Source organism: Nerophis lumbriciformis, linkage group LG16 (assembly GCF_033978685.3).
Source record: "Nerophis lumbriciformis linkage group LG16, RoL_Nlum_v2.1, whole genome shotgun sequence".
Lineage (NCBI taxonomy): Eukaryota > Metazoa > Chordata > Actinopteri > Syngnathiformes > Syngnathidae > Nerophis > Nerophis lumbriciformis.
Genome location: NC_084563.2, coordinates 43699599 through 43711038, shown reverse-complemented (window position 1 = coordinate 43711038; position 11440 = coordinate 43699599). Strand labels below are relative to the sequence as shown.

The 11440-nt window shown below is 38.4% G+C and overlaps 1 protein-coding gene across 2 annotated transcripts in view; it reads left to right on the top strand.

Annotated features, from left to right (window-relative positions):
- Positions 1–6316: 6316 nt before the first annotated feature.
- Positions 6317–11440, top strand: part of LOC133617280 (uncharacterized) — a 105654-nt gene continuing 100530 nt past the window's right edge. The window contains exon 1 of one of the 2 annotated variants that reach the window (XM_061977197.2): positions 6317–6379. The gene's annotated coding sequence lies outside the window, so the exon portion shown is untranslated. Of the gene's footprint in view, positions 6380–9387; positions 9464–11440 lie in introns of those variants that run through there. The other variant, XM_061977198.2, reaches the window with a different exon arrangement.

The window sequence follows — 11440 nt, the reverse complement described above, 5'->3', positions numbered from 1 at the left end:
AGGAACATCGAGTAAGGATTTTTTCCAATAAGTTCCATGGGCTGTTCATCATTAATTGGGATTTTTTTTGCCAGCTCAGGCCCAACTTTAACAAAAAACATATTGAAGCCGTCAGCAATCATCTTCTTGTCACTTATGATTTGGTCGTTCTCAACAAAAAACTCTGGATAACAAGGACTGTTTGAACCATGCCCAGTAATTGTATTTAATACCTTCCAAATACCCTTTATATAATTTTTCTTTTGGATTAATAGTTTGGTGGTGTATTCTTTTCTGCTTGCTCTTAATATGCTGGTTAATTTATTTTTATATGTTTTGTACTTTTGTTCTGTTTCTATGGTTTGATGCCTAAAAAAAGTCCTATATAAATAATTTTTCTTTTTGCAAGCGTTCGCAAGCCCTTTAGTTATCCATGGAGTTTTTGTGGAGTTAGTTATAGTGCATTTTTTGATGGGGCAGTGTGTATCATAAAGTGAGAAAAAAATGTCATGAAATAAATTATAAGCTGCATTTATATCTGACGTTTGAAAAACAGAATCCCAGTTGTGTTTCGCTAAATCATTCTTTAGTGCTGTTAATGATCTTTCTGTTGTGGCTCTACGATAATATTCACTATTTACAGGTTTGGATGTTTTGCAGTTAATATTGTACACCATGAACACGGGTAAATGATCACTGACGTCACTCACTAACAAGCCTCCAGTTACAGTCTGATCTACAATGTTACAAAATATGTTGTCAATAAGTGTAGTGCTGTGTGTTGTGATTCTAGTGGGTCGCGTGATCAGTGGGAATAAGCCCATGGAGAACATGGTGTCAATAAATTTTGCTGTGTGTTTGTGTTTATTAGGATTCAAAAGGTTGATATTAAAGTCACCACATACTATATATTTTTTGTTTCTCTTAAATAATTTTTCCATCCATTCATTAAATATTTTTAAGTCGGATCCTGGTGTTCTATAAATGCAGCTTACAATAATGTGTTTCCTATTTGAAAATGATAATTCCACAGTGACGCATTCGAAGAGTTCCTCAACAGTTAAACACATATCATTTACACTACTACAGCTGATATTTTTGTCCACATACAGAGCCACACCTCCTCCTCTCTTATTTTTACGGTTGGTGCAAAACATTTCATACCCATTTAATTCAAACTCATTACTTGTATTCTTTACATACTGATGTCGCTTGTTGATGCAGTACTGCCTGAGGGATCGAAGGTCACGGGCTTAGCTGCTTACGTGCAGTGATTTCTCCAGATTCTCTGAACTCTTTGATGATATTACGGACCGTAGATGGTGAAATCTCTAAATTCCTTGCAATAGCTGGTTGAGAAAGGTTTTTCTTAAACTGTTCAACAATTTGTTCACGCATTTGTTGACAAAGTGGTGACCCTCGCCCCATCCTTGTTTGTAAATGACTGAGAATTTCATGGAATCTACTTTTATACCCAATCATGGCACCCACCTGTTCCCAATTAGCCTGCACACCTGTGGGATGTTCCAAATAAGTGTTTGATGAGCATTCCTCAACTTTATCAGTATTTATTGCCACCTTTCCCAACTTCTTTGTCACGTGTTGCTGGCATCAAAGTCTAAAGTTAATGATTATTTGCAAAAAAAAAATGTTTATCAGTTTGAACATCAAATATGTTGTCTTTGTAGCATATTCAACTGAATATGGGTTGAAAATGATTTGCAAATCATTGTATTCCGTTTATATTTACATCTAACACAATTTCCCAACTCATATGGAAACGGGGTTTATAGATCCTGGGTCTTGAACTTTTTTCAGGTCAAGGACCCCTCAACATGATGAAAGAGTGGATGGAGCAGGTACCCTCTATTACAGGGGTGTCCAAAATGCTCAGAGCTTGTATTTTATTTACCCAAGGCATGTTCTAAAAATCCATCCATTTTCTACCGCTTGTGCTGGAGCCTATCCCGCTGCATTCTGGCGGAAGGCGGAGTACACCCTGGGCAAGTCGCCACCATAATTTTTTTTTTTTTTACATGGTATATTGTTGGAATAGTACATTTTCTATACTACTTACCCAGGGCCGACCTTCGCAAAAACACTATGCGGCTGTCTAGGGCCGTGTTTTTCAACCACTGTGCCGCGGCACACTGGATACAGTCTGGTGTGCCGTGGGAGATGATGTAATTTCACCTATTTGGGTTAAAAAATTCTTTATGCAAACCAGTAATTATAATCTGCAAATAAAGTGCCGTTGTTGAGTGTTGGTGCCGTCTAGAGCTCGGCAGAGTAACGGTGTAATACTCTTCCATATCAGTAGGTGGCAGCAGGTAACGCTTAAACCAAAAATAAACAAAAGGCGAGTGCCCCTAAAAAAGGCATTGAAGCTTAGGGATGGCTATGCAAAACTGAACTGGCTGCAAAGTAAACAAAAACAGAATGCTGGACGACAGCAAAGACTTACAGCGTGTGGAGCGGACGGCGTCCACAAAGTACATCCGTACATGACATGACAATCAACAATTTCCACACAAAGAAGGATAGTGTCCGCACAACTGAAATAGTCCATCCATCCATTTTCTACCGCTTGTCTCTTTTGGGGTGGCGGGGGGTGCTGGAGCCTATCTCAGCTGCATTCGGGCGGAAGGCGGTGTACACCCGGGACAAGTCGCCACCATAACTTTTACCGTGTAATACTCTTCCATATAAGTAGGTGGCAGCAGGTAACGCTTAAACGAGGGGTCGGCAACCCGCGGCTCCGGAGCCGCATGCGGCTCTTTGATCACTCTGATGCAGCTCAGCTGCATACTTGCCAACCCTCCCAATTTCCCCGGGAGATTTCCAGATTTTCAGTGCCTCTAGCAGAAATCTCCCGGGTTTAATATTCTCAGATTTTCACCTTGACAATATTAATAAGGGCGTGCCATAATGGTACAGCATTCAGCACCCTCTACAATCTGTTCTAACAGCGTGCCAGCCCAGTCTTTTGTTGTATGCATCTTCTACTTGCACACACAAGTGACAGCAAGGCATACTTGTTCAACAGCCACACAGGTTACACTGACGGTGGCCATATAAAACAACTTTAACACTCTTACTAATAATGCGCCACACTTTGAACCAAAACCAAACAAGAATGACAAACACATTTTGGGAGAACATCTGCACCTTAACACAACATAAACACAACAGAACAAATACCCAGAATCCCATGCAGCCCTGACTCTTCCGGGCTACATTATACACCCCGGCTCCCATTGATTTCTTTGATTCGTGAAACTGGTCAAAATGGCTCTTTGACTGGTAAAGGTTGCCGACCGCTGGTTTAAACCAAAAGTAAACAAAAGGCGAGTGCCCCTAAAAAAGACATTGAAGCTTAGGGATGGCTATGGTAAACAAAACTAAAACTACACTGCAAAAGTCAGTGTTCAAAAACAATAAAAAAAATAAAAAAATGAGGGGTATTTTATTTGAATTAAGCAAAATTATCTGCCAATAGAACAAGAAAATTTGGCTTGTCAAGATTTTCCAAAACAAGTAAAATTAGCTAACCTCAATGAACCCAAAAATACCTTAAAATAAGTATATTCTCACTAATAACAACTGTACTACTATATGAGTACATATTTTCTATTGTTTCTTTGAAAATAAAACAGCAAAGTCCATTTGGCTGTCATCCGTTTTAATTATGAGACACAATTGTGTCAAAGTCCTGATTTTTTTTTCATGCTTGAAATAAGAAATGATTACTTTAAAAAAGTAGTTTTATACTTGTGAGTGTTGATGACACAGCTTTGCAACACTTGATATTCTAGTTCCAAGCATGTTTTACTCAATATAGGTCATCAAATCTCAGCAACAAGCTGTAATATCTTACTGAGATCATTTATGACCAAAACCCTTAAAACAAGTAAAACACTCTAACATAAATTCTGCTTAGGGAGAAGAATGATCTTATCAGACAGAAAATAAGCAAATATCACCCTTATTTGAGATATTTAATCTTACTTGGATTTCAGTTTTTGCAGTGTACAAAGTAAACAAAAACAGAATGCTGGACGATAGCAAAGACTTGCAGCGTGTGGAGCAGACGGCGTCCACAAAGTACATCCGTACATGACATGACAATCAACAATTTCCACACAAAGAAGGATAGCGTCTGCACAACTGAAATAGTCTCGATTGCTAAAACAAAGCAGGTGCGTGGAATAGCGCTCAAAGGAAGACATGAAACTGCTACAGGAAAATACCAACAAAACAGGAAAAGCCACCAAAATAGGAGCGCAAGATACTACACACAGTAACACACCAAAAACCTCCAAATAAGTCACGGCGTGATGTGACAGGTGGTGACACCTACTTTGAGACAAGAGCTATAGTGATGCATGCTTGGTTATGGTTTGAATTCATATCCAACAATTGCAACAATGACTTTTTACTTTCAATATCCACTACCGAGTTTACATTTTTAATGTTTTCTGCTGGTGGTGTGCCTCCGCATTTTTCAATGAACAAAAATATGCCTTGGCTCCAAAAAGGTTGTAAAACACTGGTCTAGGGCCACATGATGACGGACTGGGCATTTAAAAAAAACAAAAAAAGGTTTTTCATTTAAATCTGTCAGTTATAAAAGACGCCGTCATAAGAGTCAATATACAATACATTTTGCTGTCAAAGTTCAATAATAAAGTTGTTAGAACCAAATTAGAAATGTGTGACACCACCCATAGTTTATTCCTCCTGGTCGCGGCAAAACCCTGCTTACCTTTATGCATTCGCACACGGCACCAACATTTGGGAACCAGGATAAGGTGATTGAAGAAAGGTAAAAATATTAGTTATTAGTAGAGATGTCCGATAATGGCTTTTTTACCGATATCCGATATTCCGATATTGTCCAACTCTTAATTACCGATACCGATATCAACCGATACCGATATATACAGTCGTGGAATGAACACATTATTATGCCTAATTTTGTTGTGATGCCCCGCTGGATGCATTAAACAATGTAACAAGGTTTTTTCAAAATAAATCAACTCAAGTTATGGAAAAAAATGCCAACATGGCACTGCCATATTTATTATTGAAGTCACAAAGTGCATTATTTTTTTTAACATGCCTCAAAACAATAACAGTGCAATCATTTTTCATAACATGTTATTACTACCTAGTTTGTCTTGTTATATTCTTATTTTACTGTTATATTTTTATTCTCATTGTTGCTTTTATTTTTATTCTTATTGTAATATTTGTCTATTCTGTTTCCATTTATACCCCCATTATTTACTTTTTACTTTTTAAATTCGATCTCAATTCTGTACACTGCTGCTGGAATTTGAATTTTCCTGGGGGAACTCTCCTGAAGGCATCAAGTACTACTATCTATCTATCTATCTATTCAAACAGCAGCTTGGAATTTGGGACATGCTCTCCCTGAGAGAGACTATGAGGAGGTTGAGGTGGTGGAGGTTGGGGTGGGTGGGGGTAGAGGGTATAAACAACTTTAACACTGTTACAAATATGCGCCACACTGTGAACCCACACCAAACAAGAATGACAAACACATTTCGGGAGAACATCCGCACCGTAACACAACATAAACACAACAGAAAAATACCCAGAAACCCTTGCAGCACTAACTCTTCCGGGACGCTACAATATACACACCCAACCCCCTCGCCCACCTCAATCTCCTCATGCTCTCTCAGGGAGAGCATGTAGACCCATAATAAATTCATAAAAGAACCAAACTTCATGAATGTTTTTTTGTGACCAACAAGTATGTGCTCCAATCACTCTATCACAAAAAAATAAGAGTTGTAGAAATGATTGGAAACTCAAGACAGCCATGACATCCTTTACAAGTGTATGTAAACTTTTGACCACGACTGTATATCAATTGTTATTCTGCATTCAGTGTAGTTGTTTTTATGTAATTACCAAGACACGTGCAAGGTACAGAGAGCAGGGTGGCCACGGACCTGCAGGAATTCCTTTATATTGCAAAACATGGTGAGCATTTTTGATTCATTTAAGGGGTTTTGAGGCACAGGTATTTTTCCTATAAAAAAAAGTTTACAAGGGTCTTCAAATCTTGATCATGCATTGTACTCTCATCAAACATTTAAACAAAAACACCCCCCCCCCCCCCCCCCCCCCCCGCTTTAAACTGCTATTTTACTCTCCGTGTTAAGGCCCGGGGCTATTTTTCCTGTACTTTTGAAAGAAACGCCCCCCTTTTCTGCCAACTTTGTTGGAACTTGTCAGCTGAAGTATGAGTCACGCAACTTATACATAAAGTCCGTGGCATGTGCAAGGAAGAGCATGGAATATTCTTTGAGCACCTGCACTTAATACCTGGGAGGGTCGACCATTTACTGAAGAAACAATCTGAAAGGTAGGCATAAGTCATTTTAATATTGTTTTTTTTTTTTATTTAGAGTGCATGGTACTCATGCGTTCATGTGTGACATTGTTTCATGAACCTGAACTTCACCTAAAAACCGTGATTTAGCTGCAGCCAAAATAGAATAAGTAGCTATCAGGGATACTTACATGGATTTTGTGCTTTCCAAAAGGATTGCTTCCCAATGAGGTATGTCAATATAATATATATTTTGGAAAATTTGGAAATGGATGTTTTCAAATTGCAGGCATTTAAATGTTTTCGTCACATATTTGACTGAAGTTGTGAGTGGCTTGTGTGGATGGAAAAAACACAGAGGCTATATCATCCCTACAAGCCTGTTTCGCAGGTTTTCCTGCTCATCAGGGGATTTAATTTATTTATTTATTTTATTTGTATTATTTTATTTATTTTTTTAAATTTGTTTTATTTGTATTATTTTATTTTATTGTATTCTATTTTATTTTATTTTATTTATCAATAAAATCCGCTGACAAGCAGGGAAACCTGCAAAACGCATGTTTTCAAATTGCAGGCATTTAAATGTTTTCACCACATATTTGACTGAAGTTGTGAGTGGCTTGTGTGGATGGAAAAAACACAGAGGCTATATCATCCCTATACGCCTGTTTCGCAGGTTTTCCTACTCGTCAGGGGATTTTATTTATGTATTTATTTTATTTGTATTATTTTATTTTATTCTATTTTATTCTATTTATCAATAAAATCCGCTGACGAGTAGGGAAACCTGCAAAACGCATGTTTTCAAATTGCAGGCATTTAAATGTTTTCACCGCATATTTGACTGAAGTTGGGAGTGGCTTGTGTGGATGGAAAAAACACAGAGGCTATAGCATCCCTACAAGCCTGTTTCGCAGGTTTTCCTGCTCGTCAGGAGATTTAATATATTTATTTATTTTATTTGTATTATTTTATTCTATTTTATTCTATTTATCAATACAATCCACTGACGAGCAGGGAAACCTGCAAAACGCATGTTTTCAAATTGCAGGCATTTAAATGTTTTCACCACATATTTGACTGAAGTTGGGAGTGGCTTGTGCGGATGGAAAAAACACATAGGCTATATCATCCCTACAAGCCTGTTTTGCAGGTTTTCCTGCTCGTCAGGGGATTTTATTTATTTATTTGTTTTATTTGTATTATTTTATTTTATTCTATTTTTATTTTATTTTATTGTATTTATCAATAAAATCCGCTGACGAGCAGGGAAACCTGCGAAACACATATGTTTTCAAATTGCAGGCATTTTAAATGTTTTCACCACATATTTGACTGAAGTTGTGAGTGGCTTGTGTGGATGGAAAAAACACAGAGGCTATATCATCCCTACAAGCCTGTTTTGCAGGTTTTCCTGCTCGTCAGGGGATTTTATTTATTTATTTATTTATTTTATTCTATTTTATTCTATTTATCAATAAAATCCGCTGACGAGCAGGGAAACCTGCGAAACACATATGTTTTCAAATTACAGGCATTTAAATGTTTTCATCACATATTTGACTGAAGTTGTGAGTGGTTTGTGTGGATGGAAAAAACACAGAGGCTATATCATCCCTACAAGCCTGTTTCGCAGGTTTTCCTGCTTGTCAGGGGATTTTATTTATTTATTTATTTTATTTGTATTAATTTATTTTATTTTTATTTATTTATTTTATTTTTATTATTTTATTTTATTCTATTTTATTTTATTTATCAATAAAATCCACTGACGAGCAGGGAAACCTGCGAAACACATACGTTTTCAAATTGCAGGCATTTTAAATGTTTTCACCACATATTTGACTGAAGTTGTGAGTGGCTTGTGTGGATGCACATGAACGACATAATGGGGGGGGGGGTCATGTTACCCCATCTTTTATCCTGTCAGAGCATGCCATTGTTGGAAATAACATACTGTTCCCATACTTAAAAGCGCGGGGCAGTGTTACCTGGGTTTTTCCAAAATGTCAGACAAAGGCCGAATCTGACAAAATACATAGCAAGTTCTCCCTTAAGTAATTTAGTTAACACTCAAGAAGATTAAAAATATTTTTTTATAGGGAATAATTATAGTTTTACATGCAAAAACAATGCAAATATGTTCACTGCATATTATAATGACGGGTTAAAGAGATACATACACATTTAGCATGATATACGTTAGGTCAGGAAATTGCAGAATAAGGAGTTATGTACTGAAAAAATAAAGGTGAAATAACTAAAAACATGTTTTATATTCTAGTTTCTTCAAAATAGCCACCCTTTGCTCTGATACTGCATTGCACACTCTTGGCATTCTCTCGATGAGCTTCAAAAGGCATGTGTCATAGTTTTGATGCCTTCAGTGATAATCTACAATGTAAATAGTCATGAAAATAAAGAAAACGCATTGAAATGAGAAGGTGTGTCCAAACTTCTGGCCTGTACTGTACACACACACACACACACACACATATATCCATCCATCCATCCATCTTCTTCCGCTTATCCGAGGTCGGGTCGCGGGGGCAGCAGCTTAAGCAGGGAAGCCCAGACTTCCCTCTCCCCAGCCACTTCGTCCAGCTCCTCCCGGGGGATCCCGAGGCGTTCCCAGGCCAGCCGGGAGAGATAGTCTTCCCAGCGTGTCCTGGGTCTTCCCCGTGGCCTCCTACCGGTCGGACGTGCCCGAAACACCTTCCTAGGGAGGCGTTCGGGTGGCATCCTGACCAGATGCCCGAACCACCTCATCTGGCTCCTCTCGATGTGGAGGAGCAGCGGTTTTACTTTGAGCTCCCCCCGAATGACAGAGCTTCTCAGCCTATCTCTAAGGGAGAGCCCCGCCACTCGGCGGAGGAAACTCATTTCGGCCGCTTGTACCCGTGATCTTGTCCTTTCGGTCATGACCCAAAGCTCATGACCATAGGTGAGGATGGGAACGTAGATCGACCGGTAAATCGAGAGCTTTGCCTTCCGGCTCAGCTCCTTCTTCACCACAACGGATCGATACAGCGTCCGCATTACTGAAGACGCCGCACCGATCCGCCTGTCGATCTCACGATCCACTCTTCCCCCACTCGTGAACAAGACTCCGAGGTACTTGAACTCCTCCACTTGGGGCAAGATCTCCTCCCCAACACACATATATATATATATATATATATACATACATTATATATATATATACATACAGGACTGTCTCAGAAAATTAGAATATTGTGATAAAGTCCTTTATTTTCTGTAATGCAACTAAAAACATGGAAATGTCATACATTCTGGATTCATTACACATCAACTGAAATATTGCAAGCCTTTTATTATTTTAATATTGCTGATTATGGCATACAGCTTAAGAAAACTCAAAAATCCCATCTCAAAAAATGTGAATATTTCCTCGGACCAAGTAAAAAAATAAAGATTTATAACAGCAAAACAAAATCAAACATTTGAAAATGATTCCCAACCAGTACTTGGTTGGGAATCCTTTTGCACGGATTACTGCACCAATGCGGCGTGGCATGGAGGCAATCAGCCTGTGGCATTGCTGAGGTGTTATGGATGCCCAGGATGCTTCAACAGCGGCCCTTAGCTCATTTGCATTATTGGGTCTGGTGTCTTTCAGCTTCTTCTTCACAATACCCCACAAATTCTCTATGGGGTTCAGGTCAGGGGAGTTGGCAGGCCAATCGAGGACAGTAATGCCATGGTCAGTACACCAGTTACTGGTGCTTTTGGCACTGCTGGATCATGCTGGAAAATGGAATCATCATCCCCATAGAGCTTTTCAAGAGACGGAAGCATGTAGCCGTATTCCCATGGTCAAGTTACTCCTGAACTCAAGACAACGGAAGAAGCGTCTGACTTGGGCTATGGAAAAGAAGCACTGGACAGTTGCAGAGAGGTCCAGAGTCCTGTTTTCAGACGAAAGCAAGTTTTGTATTTAATTTGGAAGTCAAGGCGCTAGAGTCTGGAGGAAGGCTGGAGAGGAGCAAAATCCAGTTTGCTTGAAATCCAGTGTGAAGTTCCCACAGTCAGCAATGGTTTGGGGAGACATGTCAGCTGCTGGTGTTGGTCCACTGTGTTTCATCAAGTCCAGAGTCAATGCAGCTGTGTACCAAGAGATTTTAGAGCACTCCCCAAACCATTGCTGACTGTGGGAACTTCACACTGGATTTCAAGCAACTTGGATTTTGCTCCTCTCCAGCCTTCCTCCAGACTCTAGCGCCTTGACTTCCAAATTAAATACAAAACTTGCTTTCATCAGAGATGTCCGATAATATCGGCCTGCCGATATTATCGTCCGATAAATGTGTTAAAATGTAATATCGGAAATGATCGGTATCGGGGTTTTTTATTATCGGTATCGTTTTTATTTTTTTTATTTTTTTATTAAATCAACATAAAAAACACAAGATACACTTACAATTAGTGCACCAACCCCAAAAAACTCCCTCCCCCATTCACACTCATTCACACAAAAGGGTTGTTTCTTTCTGTTATTAATATTCTGGTTCCTACATTATATATCAATATATATCAATACAGTCTGCAAGGGATACAGTCCGTAAGCACACATGATTGTGCGTGCTGCTGGTCCACTAATAGTACGAACCTTTAACAGTTAATTTTACTCATTTTCATTAATTACTAGTTTCTATGTAACTGTTTTTATATTGTTTTACTTTCTATTTTATTCAAGAAAATGTTTAATTTATTTATCTTATTTTATTTTTATTTTTTTTTAAGTACCTTATCTTCACCATACTTGGTTGTCCAAATTAGGCATAATAATGTTATAATTCCACGACTGCATATATCGGTAGATATCGGTAATTAAAGAGTTGGACAATATCGGAAAAAAGCCATTATCGGACATCCCTAATATAAATATATATATATATATATATATATATATATATATATATATAGAATTGAATTATATTTATATAGCGCTTTTCTCTAGTGACTCAAAGCACTTTACATAGTGAAACCCAATATCTAAGTTACATTTTTAAAGCAGTGTGGGTGGCACTGGGAGCAGGTGGGTAAAGTGTCTTGCCCAAGGACACAACG